At 54.0% G+C, this 14,944-nt stretch overlaps 1 protein-coding gene across 2 annotated transcripts in view; it reads left to right on the top strand.

Moving 5' to 3' along the window:
* HUWE1 (HECT, UBA and WWE domain containing E3 ubiquitin protein ligase 1) overlaps positions 1-14,944 on the top strand; it is a 1,800,886-nt gene that overhangs the window by 955,612 nt on the left and 830,330 nt on the right. The window lies entirely within an intron of this gene.

Raw genomic sequence — 14,944 nt, 5'->3', positions numbered from 1 at the left:
ATCCGAATCAACCATGCCCGGGAGATGCAGTGCCAGGCGTGCCGCTAATATGCTGGTGAACACTTTCAAATCCGTGTTCAGCAGCGAGATAGGGCGGTAGGACCCACAGGCGGTCCTGTCCTTGCCCGGTTTCGGGATCACGGAGACCGTGGCCTGAAGAAATTCGGAGGGGATGGCACCCGGTTCCGCAAAGGTGTTGAAAAGGCGGGTCAGCAGAGGTGCCAACTCCTGACAGAAGGTCTTGTAAAACAGAGGGATAAAGCCATCCGGTCCTGGGGCCTTGCCCGGTTTGAGCTGGGATATCGCCGTGATCACCTCCTCGACACGGATGTCACGTTCCAGATACTGAGCCTGATCTGGCGTTAACGACGGGAGCGGCACCGAGTCCAGATAGTCCACCTCAGCCTGGGCAGAGGGGGCCTCTCCAGTGTAGAGGTCAGCGTAAAAGCTACGAAAGACGTCTGCTATTTGCTCATCAGCCGTGACCAAACCTCCGGTCGAGTCAACCAGTTCCTTCACTCGGTGCTGTTGGTGTTGCACCCTGAGTTTGTTGGCCAAGAGCCGCCCGCACCGATCCCCCCCCGTGTAGTATTTGTGCTTCAGGCGAAGCATCGCATACTCCGCCCGGTCCATGTCCAGGGCGGCCAAAAGTTTTCTGGCTGCCTTCAACTGCCTCCAAACCCTGGGGGCCCCTGTCCTATGATGAACCTGTTCCAGCTCCTTCACCTGCCGGGTAAGCTCGTCCCTCTTGAGCTGTCGATCCTTATTCTCAGCCGAGGAGATAGCTATAAATTCGCCCCGGAGCACGGCCTTCAGGGCTGCCCACTGTGTCGCGCGAGAGGTGTCCTCGTTATCGTTCACACTCTGGAAATTCAAAATGGCCGCGCGGATCTGGTCCACTGTCGACCGCCTATGCAAAAGCGTGTCTCGGAGCCGCCAGACCCCTCTCGGCCGAACCATCGGCGGCAGAGTGAAAGCACCCTCCACCGGCGCGTGGTCGGAAAGAGAGAGGACCCCCATATCTGCGCTCGAAGCCAAAAGGAGCATTGGACCCGACACGAGTAGATGGTCCAGTCGCGCATAGGACCTGTGAGCATGTGAGAAGTAGGAGTATGCGCGGGTGGTGGGGTGAAGGTGGCGCCACATGTCATGCAAGTCCAGCTCCTCAAGTCGAGTGCGAATCGAGCTCGAAAGCTCACCCAACTGGTGGCGCCGCTGCACAGACCTGTCCATTGCCGCGTCGTAAACTAGGTTCAAATCACCCCCCAATACTATGTGCCTATCAGAGGTGGACGCCACGTCATCTAGTGCCCTGTGCAAGAATTGGTCCTGGTGGTCATTGGGGCTGTAGAGAGTGCCAACAGTCAGTACTAAACCCCCCACCTTGATCTTATATGCCAGAAGTCTCCCTTTCTGTTCCGCTATTTTGTGCAATACCTCCCCCCTGAACCCCCTAGAGAACAGGATCGCCACCCCTGCCGTTTTAGAAGCGCTAGAGGAGAACAGCTGCGTGGGGAACTTGGGGGTACGCATCCTAGAGCAGTCCTTAGCTAGCAAATGGGTCTCCTGCAGCAGGCAGACATCCGCCTGGGAGTTCTCTAACAAAGATAACACAGCCCGCCTTTTAACCGGGTTATTCAGCCCTTTCACATTTAAAGTAATCACTTTAAGAGCCATCAAGGAGGGGGATCACTGGAGTGGACGTCCAGCCACCACCTCCAGCACTCGCCATTCCTCCCCGCCCTCCCCCCGAATCCCCGCACCTGCAAGAAGAAAAAGCTAGAGCAGACTCCCCCCGGAGTAAGTTCAGGCCGTCAGGGCCACTTCACCATTCGCCGCCACTCTGGAGGCCTCCTGGATGGCGGCTGCCATGTCCGCCCGGATCGAGGGCGAGCCCGGTCGCTCCGACGGCGGAGAGCTCCTCTCTCCCACCTGCTGCCATCCGTCACGAGTGCTTCGTCTACGACGCGGTGCCGGGGTGTCCGTATCAGATGCTGTGAGGCCCAACACCGCGCAGACATCCTGGAGGGACCGGAGCTGGTGCAAAGTACCGTTCCATCGAAAAATCAATCCGAAAGGATGCCCCCAAGAGTACTGTGTCCCTTGCTCCCGGAGGAAGTCGGTAGCGATCTTGAACGATTTTCTCTTTTGCAGCGTGACCGTAGACAGGTCCTGATACAGGGCCACCGGGTGGTCTCGGAAGCGGAAAGGCTGCTGCCCACGCGCTTCGCGGAGGATCCGCTCCTTGAGGGGGAAGTCCGGGAGGAAGGCCAGAATGTCCGGGGCGGGCGCCGTGGCTCTGCGGGGGCGACCCACCCGATGTGCCCGATCTATACGGATCCGAAAGTCTTCCGACTCCCCCAGAATTGCACGAAAGAGGGCCACCAGGTATGCAGTCACGTCTTCACCCTCCTCACCGGACGGCACGCCACGGACCTTGATGTTGTTCCGCCTGGATCGGTTTTCGAGGTCCTCGGCGTGGGCTTGCAATTCAATCTGTTGTTCCCGCAGCCGCAGGACCTCCTGCTGCAAATGGGTGATCTCTTCGTCTCTAGAGTGGCCTGCTTCCTCCACGGTGTTGACACGCTCCCCCAGGGAGTCCATCTCTCTCCGTACTTCACGGACCTCCCCGGCCACTTCACGCTTCAGCGTTTGAAAGTCCTCCCGCAGGGAACTGAAGAGCGACTCGAGAAATGATCTTGTCACCGGGGGTTCTCCGCCATCTGCACCCCTGGCCGGGGCTGGGGAGGTCGTGGTGGGCTGAGTGCCTCCACTACGCAGGGCGCCGCGCCCCAGCATGTCCGGCAAGGTCCGGTCACCCCTTCTCTGTCCTCTAGCGTTCGACATTTCAGCTGTGCAGGGGACGTCGAGGTTTTCCGTCCGGCACAGAGGGCAGCCGTGCCGTCGCAGCTATACACCAGACGGGGGCAGCGCCACACCAAGGGCACTAGGAAGGCCGAGCCGCCAGGCCGGGGTGCACAAAATGGCCGCCCTGTAATATCAATAGGCCAACGCCCAAGATGGAAGGCCTATCCTCTGCTCTGGTCCGGTAGCGAGAAATCCAGCCGGTAGGCAGGCTCACGAGGCGATGGTCGCCGGTATCAGCAATCCCGGGGAAAGATCCGCTCCAGGAGCACAATGCCACTACTCCACCACCAACGACCGGCCGGAGCGATCTCTCAGGACGAGCCTCTTCAAACCACGGACCAGCGTAGCAGTCCGATGTCGGCTCCGCCTCCGCCTATCCCCTCCGCTCAACTCCGCTCCCTGCTTCGGCCGCTGGCCGGCTCCGCTTCGCTCGCGAAGTCGCCGTCGACTCCCACTTCGACAGCACAGGCACTGCAGCGGGCCTCTCATAGGCGGCAGAGCGCTCCGTCAGGTTCCGAAGCCCGGAGGTCTCGCGGCTCCCGGCTCACACACAGGCCGCTCAGCGGGCTCCGACCAAGGCTATTCCGGACAGGATCTCACCCCCAACGGGGCAAACAAGGCTCAACAATCGGTCCACACCTCCACCGGGGGCTCTATGCTCAGTCACCGCGTGATCCGGGGGGGAATCAGCAGTTACGAGCGGCGCAGGATTTCAGGGGTCCGGGAGCTCTCGGCGAGTGCGACCTCTCAGCCCGCCATCTTGGCCACGCCCCTGTTCCTCCTTTTTAGACATATGTGCAGCATCATCCTGAAGATCGATAGGAATGACTGTCTCGATGAAGATTCTCGAGCTGACACATCGGTGGATGAGGTTACTCTACATAATTTGTATAATTAGCTGAGTCAAATCTTGTCCCATCTTGATCATATGCCTTAATTACATCGCCACTACCATCCTCATGGTGGGGGTATGTTGCTTGTAATCGTAGTTCTGCATATCTGATAGACATCTATCCGCAGATTCTTTACCTTAGGATATCTCTCAGGCGTCAAACTGGATCCGGAAAATCTTTTTTCCCAGCAGTTCCTCTGCATGCCGGGAAGCGGCGTTGCCCAGCTCCGTCCTGATGTCATCCACGGTAGTGACGTCAATGGAGCCATATATGCCCCTCCCATTGTGCTGACGTCGGTTTTCTTCTTTTCCGCGTCCTAATGCGGATCCGGGAAAGGGTTACCTTTGGCCTGTGTCTTTTTTTTTTGGCCTTCTAGACGCCTTTTTTGCATCAAAGAACAGTGTTCAATGCCTGCAGTGTGAGAAAGTGGCTCTATATATACTGGACTATAATGAAGTACAGTGTGTATAGAGTCCACCAACCCCAGAAGTATAACAGAAGTTAGTCAGAACTGACCTTACTCTCCAAAGTGGTAGCTTGGTCGAGCAGTAAGGCAGTACCAGAGGACAGTGTAAAGCATTTGTTGTACACACTCAGTCAGCAAAAGGTTTCACACTCAAGGACGGAACTCAAGGCCAATTGTTGTTATATCCCAAGATATTGTGGTTTTATTTTTAGAACCAACAGTTATAAAAATGTACTTCTCAAGTTATGAGTACTCTCAGGTAATACTTTGCAAAGGAGCAATAAAGTTTGGGCACACAGTGAATACAGTATAGGTAGTAAGCAACCCAATCCTAATGCACACTGTAGCATTGAGCTCAATGGGTTTTCTACATATAATTACACTAGATTACTTTGTAGGTTCCAGGACTAGGTCTTGGATTCAGTCCTGGCGTCTAAGCTGAAACCAAATTAGCAAAAACGTTTTAGTTACTGTTGTGAATTTTCATGAATATAAAGCGGTTTTAAAAGTTCACACTTTGAAACTTTTCAATGTAAATCTCACAATGTTATTCATTGGGAGAAAATTCATGTTGCAGGTAAAGTATGATCTTGTTACTTTTGTAACCCAGCACTGGTCTCCTAGGGCCAGCTCTGGGGGCTTAACTCAAAACAGGTAGGTAATTGCATTTCAGTATTTCGTATGATTTTTAAGAATATTTCAAGTTTTGAAAAGTAGACACTTAGTATTAAATCTGTTTATTGACATTAAAGAACAGACACAAGCAATTATTCGTACATTATGGGACCATGACAGTAGTACCATGTGAGAAAAAAACCTCAAGAAAACAGCTGGTAGTAATGCAGAAAGGACACAATCATTGGGAGCCAGCTGTTCTGCATGCCAGATCCATTTGAAGCACCATAGCAGTGTCTATAAAGGAAAACAACCGAACCCCTTACCCAAAACCCCCCCGAGCCGCCCACCCACCACCCCTGTTCCAGGTCCAAATTCCGTCCACTTGGGCCCTATCGTCTAACTGGATGACTCCGACACTTCTCCTTGCGATAGTCGCAGAAGGCACAAATATCTAGGACAGTTCACTTCCCTAAATTCCGTGGCTAAAAGAGTCAAGAAGGGTTGCCACAAATCTGGGTACTTGTCCCCCTCCCCCTTCGCAATCAGAGACAGCTTCTCCATTCCCAAGACATTCCAAAGACGGTGCAGCCAGCCCTGAAAGGTGGGAATGTGTGTGGTACGCCAGTAAGCGAGAACATTCTGCAGCGCAGAGCCCAGGGCTATGGCCACTAGTCTACCTCGATGGGCGCGCAGCGGATAGGTAATGGGATTAGTTAAGCCCAGCAGCACATAAGCAAGAAATGTCGGGATTGTCGTGTCAGTGTGAGTCCACCTCATCTAATACTTATTTCCAATATCCCTGCAGGTGAGTACAGTCACACAATAGGTGCACCAATGTACCTCTCTCGCCACAGCCACGCCAGCAGAACGCATCGCGCGTACAATCCATCTAATTGAGCTTCTCTGGGGTATAGTACCAATACGTAGCGATTTTAGTGAGTGTGTCGGTCAAGCCCATGTGATAGGTGGAGTGACGGGCCCGGTAACAGATGCCTTCCCATTCCTTATTAAGAGTGTGCGTCCCAGGTCCCTTTCCCACCTCGTTCTTCCCGAGTTATGGACGTGTGTGTATCTGCCTAACATGCTGTATAGATCTAATATGAGCTTTCGATCAGACTTCCTCTAGATCAGCCAGTACTCTTACGCACTGAGTCTGTGGTTTGCTCCGCCCCAGAGCCGTGCTTGGAGTGCCCAGTGTCGCACCTGGAGATAGCAGAGGCGCTCCTCCTCGGGCATACCATACTCTCGCCGGGAGGCATCAAATAGGATAACCCCCTCCGCTGCGTACATGTGCGAGAGTACCCTGCATCCCGCTGTGCCCCAGCGCACGAAGGCCGCTGTATCCTTACCAGGGCCAAAGTCTGGATTGTTCAGTAAGGGTGTCAGCGGGGATGGGAAGGATGTCAGCTCATGCGCGACACCCACAAGGTCCCACACCTCCAGAGGTGTCCTCGTAATATAAGAGGCGTAGAGGTTAGGGGGCCGATGGTGCCGCCGCAGGAAAGGAACCTCTTGTAGTGTGCGGCCGGCCACCGCCTGGTCCTGAAAGAGCCAGTGCTTCTCAGACTCCCATTTGCTCCATTCCACCAATGTTCGCAGTTGCGCCGCTTGATAGTGTGACAAATCCGGCAGGCCCAGTCCCCATTCTCAGGAGGCAGCATCGCCAAGCGAAGCTTCATCCGCGGACGGCGCCCGTTCCAGATAAATTGTGCTAATTCGGATTGGGTTTGGCGGATCCAGCCCTCAGGGGGCCTCATAGGGATGGCTCGGAACAAGTAAAGGACCTGCGGCAGGATCGTCATTTTAATAGCCGCCACTCTGCCCAGCTAGGATAGTGGAAGGTGTCTGCATCTACCCAGTTCTGACCGGATCGCCTGCCAGAGCTAGGCATGGTTGAGGCGAACCGTGCCCTGTAAGGTGGCCGCCAGCTGAATACCTAAATAGAGGATAGCCTCCGAGGTCCACGGAAAGGGAAAGAGCCCCTGCAAGTAAGCCCGCGTGGGCGCCTCCAGGGAGAGGTCAAGTGCCACTGATTTGCTCAGATTGAACTTAAAGCCTGCTACCCCAGCGAAGGCGTCAAGGATGCCCACACAAGACGGCAGCGACTCTCTGGGGGTGGATAGCGACAGCAGAACATCGTCAGCATACAAACTTGCTCCCATTTTGATCCCGTGGACCGCGGGGCGAGTCTCACTGCTTGCGCTAGCGGCTCCATATAGAGGGCAAAGAGCAAGGGCGACAATGGGCATCCCTGTCTCGTGCCCTGCTCGATAGGGAAGCGGGGCGAGGAGCAGCCGTTTATACGGACTGTCGCCGATGGCCTCGAGTAGCAATTCAAGATCCAAGTGCGGAATCTGTCTCCCAATCCGGCCCTCACCAGGACCTGCTCCAGATACGGCCAGTGGATTTGATCGAACGCCTTCTCCGTGTCAATTGCGAGCATCATATATTCCCCTTTCGTACGTGTGGCTTTCTCGATTAAGTGTAGTGCCCTCTTGGTGTTGTCTACGGTTTGCCGCTCCGAGATGAATCCGGCTTGGTCCGGAACAATCGGTCTCGGCATAAGCGGGGCTAGTCTCGCCGCGAGGATGCCCGTATATAATTTCAGATCAATGTTAAGCAGCGAAATGGGTCGATATGCTGCGCACGTCGAGTGGTCCTTCCCGGGTTTGGGGATCACAGAAATGGTGGCATCCAAAAGATCCTTAGAGATCGCGCCCGGTTCTGAAAGGGAGTTAAAGAGAGTAGTAAGCAACGGCGCTACCTGTGCGCAAAATGTTTTATAAAAAATGGCTGTGAAGCATTCAGGCCCCAGGGCCTTTCCCAGCTTGAGCCTGGAGATGGCTGAGATAACTTCCTCGGGCCTGATGTTGCGTTCCAAGGCCGCAGCTTGATCCGGTGTAAACACCGGGGGTTGGGAAGAATCCAGGAAGGCCTCGCTCGCTGCCAGGTCTAGCGTGGACCCCGCATACAGGAAAGTATAGAAGTCACTGAAAGCGGCTGCAATCTCACCATCCCCTGTTGCCAGACTTCCGTCCGATTTCCTTCACCGTGTGACGCTGCCGCGTCTCTCTAAGCACTCGTCCCAGTAAGCGTCCGCATCTGTCCCCCCCAGTGTAGTACATGTGACGCACCCTCAAAGCAGCGAATTCCGCCCTATCTTGGTCCAGTGCACTCAACTGTTTCCTAACCACTGTCAGTTGCCTCCAGATCCTGGGGGCACTTGTCCTTTGGTGCATGTATTCTAGTTCCTTAACCTTTTGTGTAAGCTCGTCTCTTTTCTCTGCCCTCGCTCTGTTCTCTGCCGCAGATAAAGCTATAAACTCTCCCCTAAGCACTGCCTTCAAAGCTGCACAGTGTGTCGCCGGGGAAGTATCAGAGGTGGTATTATGGAGTAAGTAGTCTTTTATCGCTCCTATTATCTTCTCAATTACGTCTTTGCGGTGTAATAGCGTGTCGCGGAGTCGCCAGCAGCGAGAAGGTCGCAGCACCGGGGGAAAAAGGAATGTCGTGGAAATAGGGGCATGATCAGAGTGGGACGCAACCACTATATCCACAGTGGATGTCAGAGCCTGGAGAGAGGTAGAAGCCAAAATGTAATCCAATCTTGCATATGTGCGGTGTGCGCTCGAGGAATAGGAGTATGCTCTAGTACCTGGGTGAAAGCTGCGCCAGAGGTCTACCATACCTAGTTCCCCAAGTCTCATCAGCCCCCCTTCGGAGAGGGTCCTATGAGAAGTTGGCCTAATATGCAGTGCTCACTATTCTAGTGATCACTATGTATCATTCCAAACGACCCTTATTGATGATTGGTTGTAAGTCAACCGTATAGACCAGCTATCCTAGTAGCATGGACAAGAGCAGTCTTTAGGCTAAACTCTAGAGGGCGTGTTAAGCCAGCTGTTATACCATCACATATACCCCTTGAACACCAAGTGAAAGGACACCACACAAGTTGTTATGAAAATAAAAGTATATTTATAACAAATCTACCCTGATCTCTTTATGAGTCAGGGAGCTAAGCACATAACAAAACTCTTACGAAAATACTTTAAGTTGCACAATTTACACAAATGCCCGAGGGGCACGAAAAAACCATATACTACAAAAGTGGAATGCGAAATGCTAGCAGGTAAGTAACAAGATCCAGAGGCTTCAGGATCGCTAGGACTACACTACTGAACCTTCAGGTTAGGAGCAGGAGGCCTAGGGAGATCGGGTGCAGAGTGTGCACTCTCACGCGGGATGCGGGACAAAGTCTATGGATACTAGTATCTCGTAAAGTTACAGTTATCGGACGAATCCGACTAGATAGACTGAAAACGAAAAAGGATCTGGACAATTAGATAGTGAACCTAAGTTGGAGCACCGAAATGCTCAGGTTACCTAGCCCAGGGGCTGCGGCTGCATAGGGTTCAAAAGACGTCGGGAATCCTCGTTACAGTCTATGGAGCCTGAAAGAAGTTGTTGCTGGCAGGCGACCAGTGATTAAGTTCGATGTGATCCAAGCCTGGATCGATGATTGAGACGACCTGAAAGCAGAGGGGACTCAGTTCTTAATCACTAACCAGTGATCAGATGGGCACCAGGATGGCATCGGATGAAGTCACCTCGACCAGGTGAGTGGGCGACGTTGGGCTCTGCAGTCTCTCTGACCAGGAGGCGTTGTCGGCGACCAGGATGGAGGTGCGAGCTGTCCCACAAAGGTGTCTGCTGTCGGCGCTGCTGAAACCAGGATTGGAGCAACAAGCCTTGGCAGAGGCAAGCCCACGCAGTGGAGACAAGATGGCGTCTGGAGTGGACCAGGAGGGTCCGGGGTGCTCCTCTGTTGGAGGGGAGCAAGGGCCAGTCTGGAGCAACCAGACCAGCGATGGAAGTGTCGTGGTTCGTCTTCAGGAGGGCTACAAGCCAGCAGGCAAGTGGCCGGACAACGCGGTGAGCAGCAAAGAGCAGAAGGGCCCCACGCAGATCTCGTGGATACTGGGGGGATGGACTTCGGTACTGGAGCTGCTCAGGGTTAGGGCTTCTCAAACCCCAAAGCACTCACTCGAGGATCCCTCGGCGGTCGTGCTGGATAAGCGTCGTGCAGTTTTGAAGATGGCTGGTCCCTTCAGGTCTCGTCACACCCACGAATCTCAGCTGGGCTGATGATGTAGGTAGAGGTCAGAGATGCCAGGGAATCCGGGTCTCGTCGAGCTGGGCAGTCTTGATCTGGAGGATGGACTTGCAGCAAACCGCATGCGCTTAGATGGTGCCCGCTGGTTCAGGGTGGCTACTCCTTAGCCACAAGGGAGAGTCTTCAGAAATGTTCAAGAGTTCTTTTGTGGAAAGTAGTCAAGATTCAGAATTATCTAATTTGGGAAGGGGGCCCGCTCCTACCTTTATACTAAAGAAAGGGGCTGGCACACGACTAGGTCCTGCCCATGGGTGGGACCAGGAAGGGGGGTGGTTACACCCCTCTGTTTTGTCCGGACTTTCCCCAGCTCAGGGGCTGGTGTGCCCCTGGAAATGGTTCAAGCCGGCATATGCACAGTGAGCACCGGGGTGCCACTTGCATTCACCTTCCTCTCAGCCCTGCCTACCTGGGATACACAAAACCCTGTCTGAGATGGTGCTAGCACCGCCCCTGACAGGAAACCCTTTGTCCAAGCTCTCCTCGCTGGAAGGACTCCCAGCAGCAGGAGGTCAGACTTGTGTCTGTGGTGGCAGCATCCATTTTGTGATGCTGAGGCTCGAATTAGCTTTAACCGGGGTTCACAGTTACATACATGGCGTGTCCCTCTAGAAGGGTGGAATGCTACCCCTGTCGCCAGAATTGGCGAGGGGTTAGTATTCCAATTCGTATGACACCTTACTCGACATGTTTTGATAAAGCGATACCAAAGTTGGCAAATAACCGCGAGGATTATAAGGCACTTAAGAGTATATGGTATGCGTTATCATGGAACAGCTATAAGGACTTGGTTCCGCAAGCTGCAAACGGGCTCAGCTCATGCCAAAGCACCATCTCACATGATTCCTAGCACTCTGCCTTCAGGATTGATAAGGCCTGCCATAGGAGTGACTGATAGGAATCCATGTGTCCATTTTAGGGTTAGATATAGGTATACTATATCTAAAGCAAAGGGTGATTACTCCACCTTGCCCCAGTTGTCGTGCAGCCAGTTGTCAGATTTGGGTGGCCAGCCAGGGGAGGCATAATACATGCTGCTGCCCCTGGTAGGCCCTGGGTACACCTATGCCCTGGATACAGAGACTGATAAGGTGGCCCAGTACCAATTGGTAAATGCACCTAAGGTACACGTGTCAATTTAGAGAGAGAACAGCTAGGCTGTGGGTCTGATTAGCAGGCCACAGCCAGGGAAAGTTGTAAACCAGTGAAGCAAAAAGCAAAAATCTGGGGTGATCATAGGATTGCAGACCCTACTCTGCTACAGGTCCCAGCCTGTGTGGTGCGCTGCGCTGATCTATCCAAAGTGTTGTCTAGTACCAGGTTGAGGTCCCCGCCAATGAGGATGTGTATCTTCGGAAGCTCCCACTACTCTGAGCGCCTCGTGATAGAACCTTTCCTGACCCTCATTAGGGGCATACACTGAACAGATCGTGAATTCGGACCCTCCCAAAGAAAAGTGGTAAGATAGCAACCTCCCCTTTATCTCCGCTCCCTTCCGTAGCACTTGCCCGATAAACCGCTGCGCAACTAAGATCGCGACCCCAGCTGTTTTATTCGAAGCGGACAAAAAAAATTGCTGTGGGAAACTACGCGCCCTCATCATCGAGCAGTCCTTCTGTAGTAGATGCGTTTCTTGTTGGAGACATATCAGCCTGCGCGTGTTCGAGGCATGAGAGGACAGCTCTCCGCTTGATCGGGTTGTTGAGCCCTCTAACATTCAGGGAGAGGATGCGTAATTCAGTAGGGGCCTGGATTCATTCTTACCCTTGACCGCTCCACACTCCCGAAACCAACCATTGAAATTGTACCGCCCCTTATGAATGGCTCACCCATCAGCTCGAGTCGTAACCTGGTGCGACCTGTCCCAATACTCTGGAAACTCTTGTCGACCTTCCGCAGTGGACCCCCTAGGACCTGGAACCCCTCCCTTTCCCCCCTGCAAAATCGTGCATACCTGTCTCTACCCCCCTTCTGTCCCCAACACCTCTCCCTCCCCCCTCCCCCACCCCCTCGCCAATGCCCCTGAACTACCAACTTGAAAACAAAAAAAAGAACACAATTGTCCATCATCTCTCACAGATGATAGGTCACAAAGTATTACGGGGAATATGAAGTCAAGTCTCTCTCCCGTGTCCTCCTCCGTCGACCTCCAAAAAAACACAGTAGACCCCAAGCAATGCATGTCCTAGTTAATGCAAAGTTAAGTCTGTAGCTACTGCTTCCACTGCTGCCCTGCGGCCATTTTCGATCTCCGTCTTCGTGGGTTTCTTGACTCGGTGCCGACCCCGTTGTTGGCGCCATTGAGACGAGGATTCTCCCGCTCTTCCCTGGCGTGGCGGCTGCTCATCCTCCTCTTTCGGCAGATCTATGCCCAGCACCTGGCAAGTTTCTTTTAGAGAGCGGAGTTGGTAGAGTTTGTTGTTTAGTTTGAACACGATCCTGAATGGGTGCCCCCAACTGTAAGGGATAGCCTGCTGCTGGAGATAGCTCGTGACCGGTTTGAAGCAGTGGCGTTTCTGCAAAGTAAGTGCCGAAAGATCCTGGAAAAGTGTCAGGGAGTGGCCACGAAAGGAGATGTCTGCGGGAAAGGCCGACCCAGTTCACTGGGGTCCAACCCTGTGCGTCCTGTTGATTGGGAGTGCTGTTTCCTCCGGCCGGCCCAGGACATGGTTGAAGAGCTCCTTGGTAAATTTAATGTCTTCGTCTGAGCGAGCCACTTCCCGGAAACGTATGTTATGCCGCCTGGAGCGATTTTCTAGATCTTCCATGTGTGCCTGAAGATCCACCTGTTGGTCGTGCGATCGTATAATTTCCTGCTGGAGCGCCTCCGTTTCACCATCGCGATTGTCCTGTATCGTCTCGAGCTCTGCCACTCGCTCTCCAACGCCGTCCAAATCCGACCGCACTGCTCTTATCTCGTCCGCGAATTCTTACTGAGGGTGTGGATGTCCTCCCTTAAAGACGTGAAGAGGGACTCGTGATAGGTTCTGAGCCTTCCATCTCTGGCGTGCCCCGTCGCGTGCCAGTGCTCGAAGCAAAAGTAGACACTTAGAAGAAATTTCATAGAAAAGCAGACAATGTGTTCCTATGGATGAAATACAGATTACTAGTAAACCCGCTCGGGATTACGTTGTCGGTTCAGTACTGGGCTGAAAGGTACAGTCCTGGCTTCTCCCCTGATCCCAGGTGAGTACTTCAGAATTCGGGCTTTGGCTGATTTTATAGGAATATTTTCAGTTTTCAAAACTTCCCACTTAAAAAAATTTAGAGTCAAAATTAGTCAATGTTATCCAATGGCAGGTAAGTGAATTACCAGTTTCCAGGTGAGTACTTGGTTGTTGAAGTTAAGGTTCTGGGCATAGACTCAGGGGTCCCCCAGGGTCAGGTAAGTACAGTTAGATCCGTCCCAGCGGCACAGGGGCGGCCGGGTGCAGAGGTAGGTAGGCCCAATGATATCTAATGAGGGAAAGGGGGCCTTCGGTTAGTGGCTGCTGGCTAGCATGCCACGCGGCTCTGGGAGCTGGGCTCCTGGTCACTTGCCCTGGGCAAGGGGGGGGGGGGGGGAGTAGGATAGGACAAAGAGGTCACAGCCAGCGGCACTCGGGAGGCTGGGTGCAGGGTGCTTTTGAGCCATAAGGCGCTCAATGTTATCCAATGCCGATCTTGAAAAGGGAACAAAGGCTGCAGGCTCTGGGACGGAGACTCTCCAGGGGCGACCAGCACTTCGAGAGGTAAGTTGGGATGTTGGAGCACAGGTAGGTACCCCAAAGGGAGGCACAGGGGGCTGTAGGGCGCCGGGTGCAGGGGTGTCTTTGGGTGTCGGAAAAGCTTACTCTCAGTTGGTCGCGGTTGGGGTGGCTCCTGGTTCCGCGTCTGCAGGCGGCGTCTGGTTCGTCGAGGTGGGTCTTTGGGCGCTGGACTTCGGGTCCCAGTTGCCGGGGGGGACGAACTCGTGGTCTTGGTTCGGTTGGGCACGGCCCGGGCTCAGCTGGTGCGGAGGGGGCTGGTCCGGAGCTTCCTGGCTGGCACCAGGTGGGTTGTTGCAGCAGAGCCTCTGCTGATGGGAGTTCTAATCTTCAAGAGGGTAAAGGCAGGCAGGTCCTCTTGGTGTCCCACGGTGGCTGTCCGCGGGAGTCCCCGGGTTTAGGCAGGAGCGGGTTCCAGGATCAACAGGCCGGTAGGGCTGGGGCCAAGTCAGTTGTTGTCCTGTTAGCAGCTGCACGGTGGGTCATTGTCATCTTGATCTTCTTTCTTCTTCTTGGTATCGGAGTCTGTGGAAGGGAGGTTCAGGGAGCCCCTAAATACTAATTTTAGGGGCGTTACAGGTAGAGCAAGGACAGGGACCAATGGGTCCCTGTCCTGGGGTGAGTACACCCCCTAGCTTGCTCCTCTCCTGTGGGAGGGGGCAGGAGCCTAGCTAGTATTGGGCAGGAATCCTCATTTACAAGATGGCTGGAGCCCGGGTTCGTGCTTCACCTCGCCTCCTCCACCTGAGGGGCAAAGGTTGGCATACCCACCTTCCTGATGTGGTTTTCCCGCCAGTCTCCCTGCCAGAGTGGGGGTCAGGACGGGGGGGGGGGGTCAGTTGCTGGGTACAGCAAATGGTCTGGGGAAGCTCACAGAGGCGGCATGCCTTTGAAGCTTCCCCCTTTCCATCCTGGGGGAGGAGACCTCACCCAGGGTGTGCAATGTTGTAGGCCCAGGAGAGCGGGGGCTCTCCGACCCAAGGGGGTCCAGCAACATGTCTGCTGTGGGGCAGCCTCTGCAGCCACTCAGCCCAGACGTGAATTGTAGGTTAGGTTTTCAGGAGGCATCTCTAAGATGCCCTCTGGTGCATTTTACATTAAATCCTACACTGGCATCAGTGCGGGTTTAATGTGCTGAGAAGTTTGATACCAAACTTGTCAGTCTTCAGTGTAGACATTA

The sequence above is a fragment of the Lissotriton vulgaris genome, chromosome 10 (genome assembly GCF_964263255.1).
Source record: "Lissotriton vulgaris chromosome 10, aLisVul1.2, whole genome shotgun sequence".
NCBI classification, from domain to species: domain Eukaryota; kingdom Metazoa; phylum Chordata; class Amphibia; order Caudata; family Salamandridae; genus Lissotriton; species Lissotriton vulgaris.
Note: the sequence above shows the minus strand (reverse complement) of the source record. Positions and strands in the feature narration are given on the sequence as shown.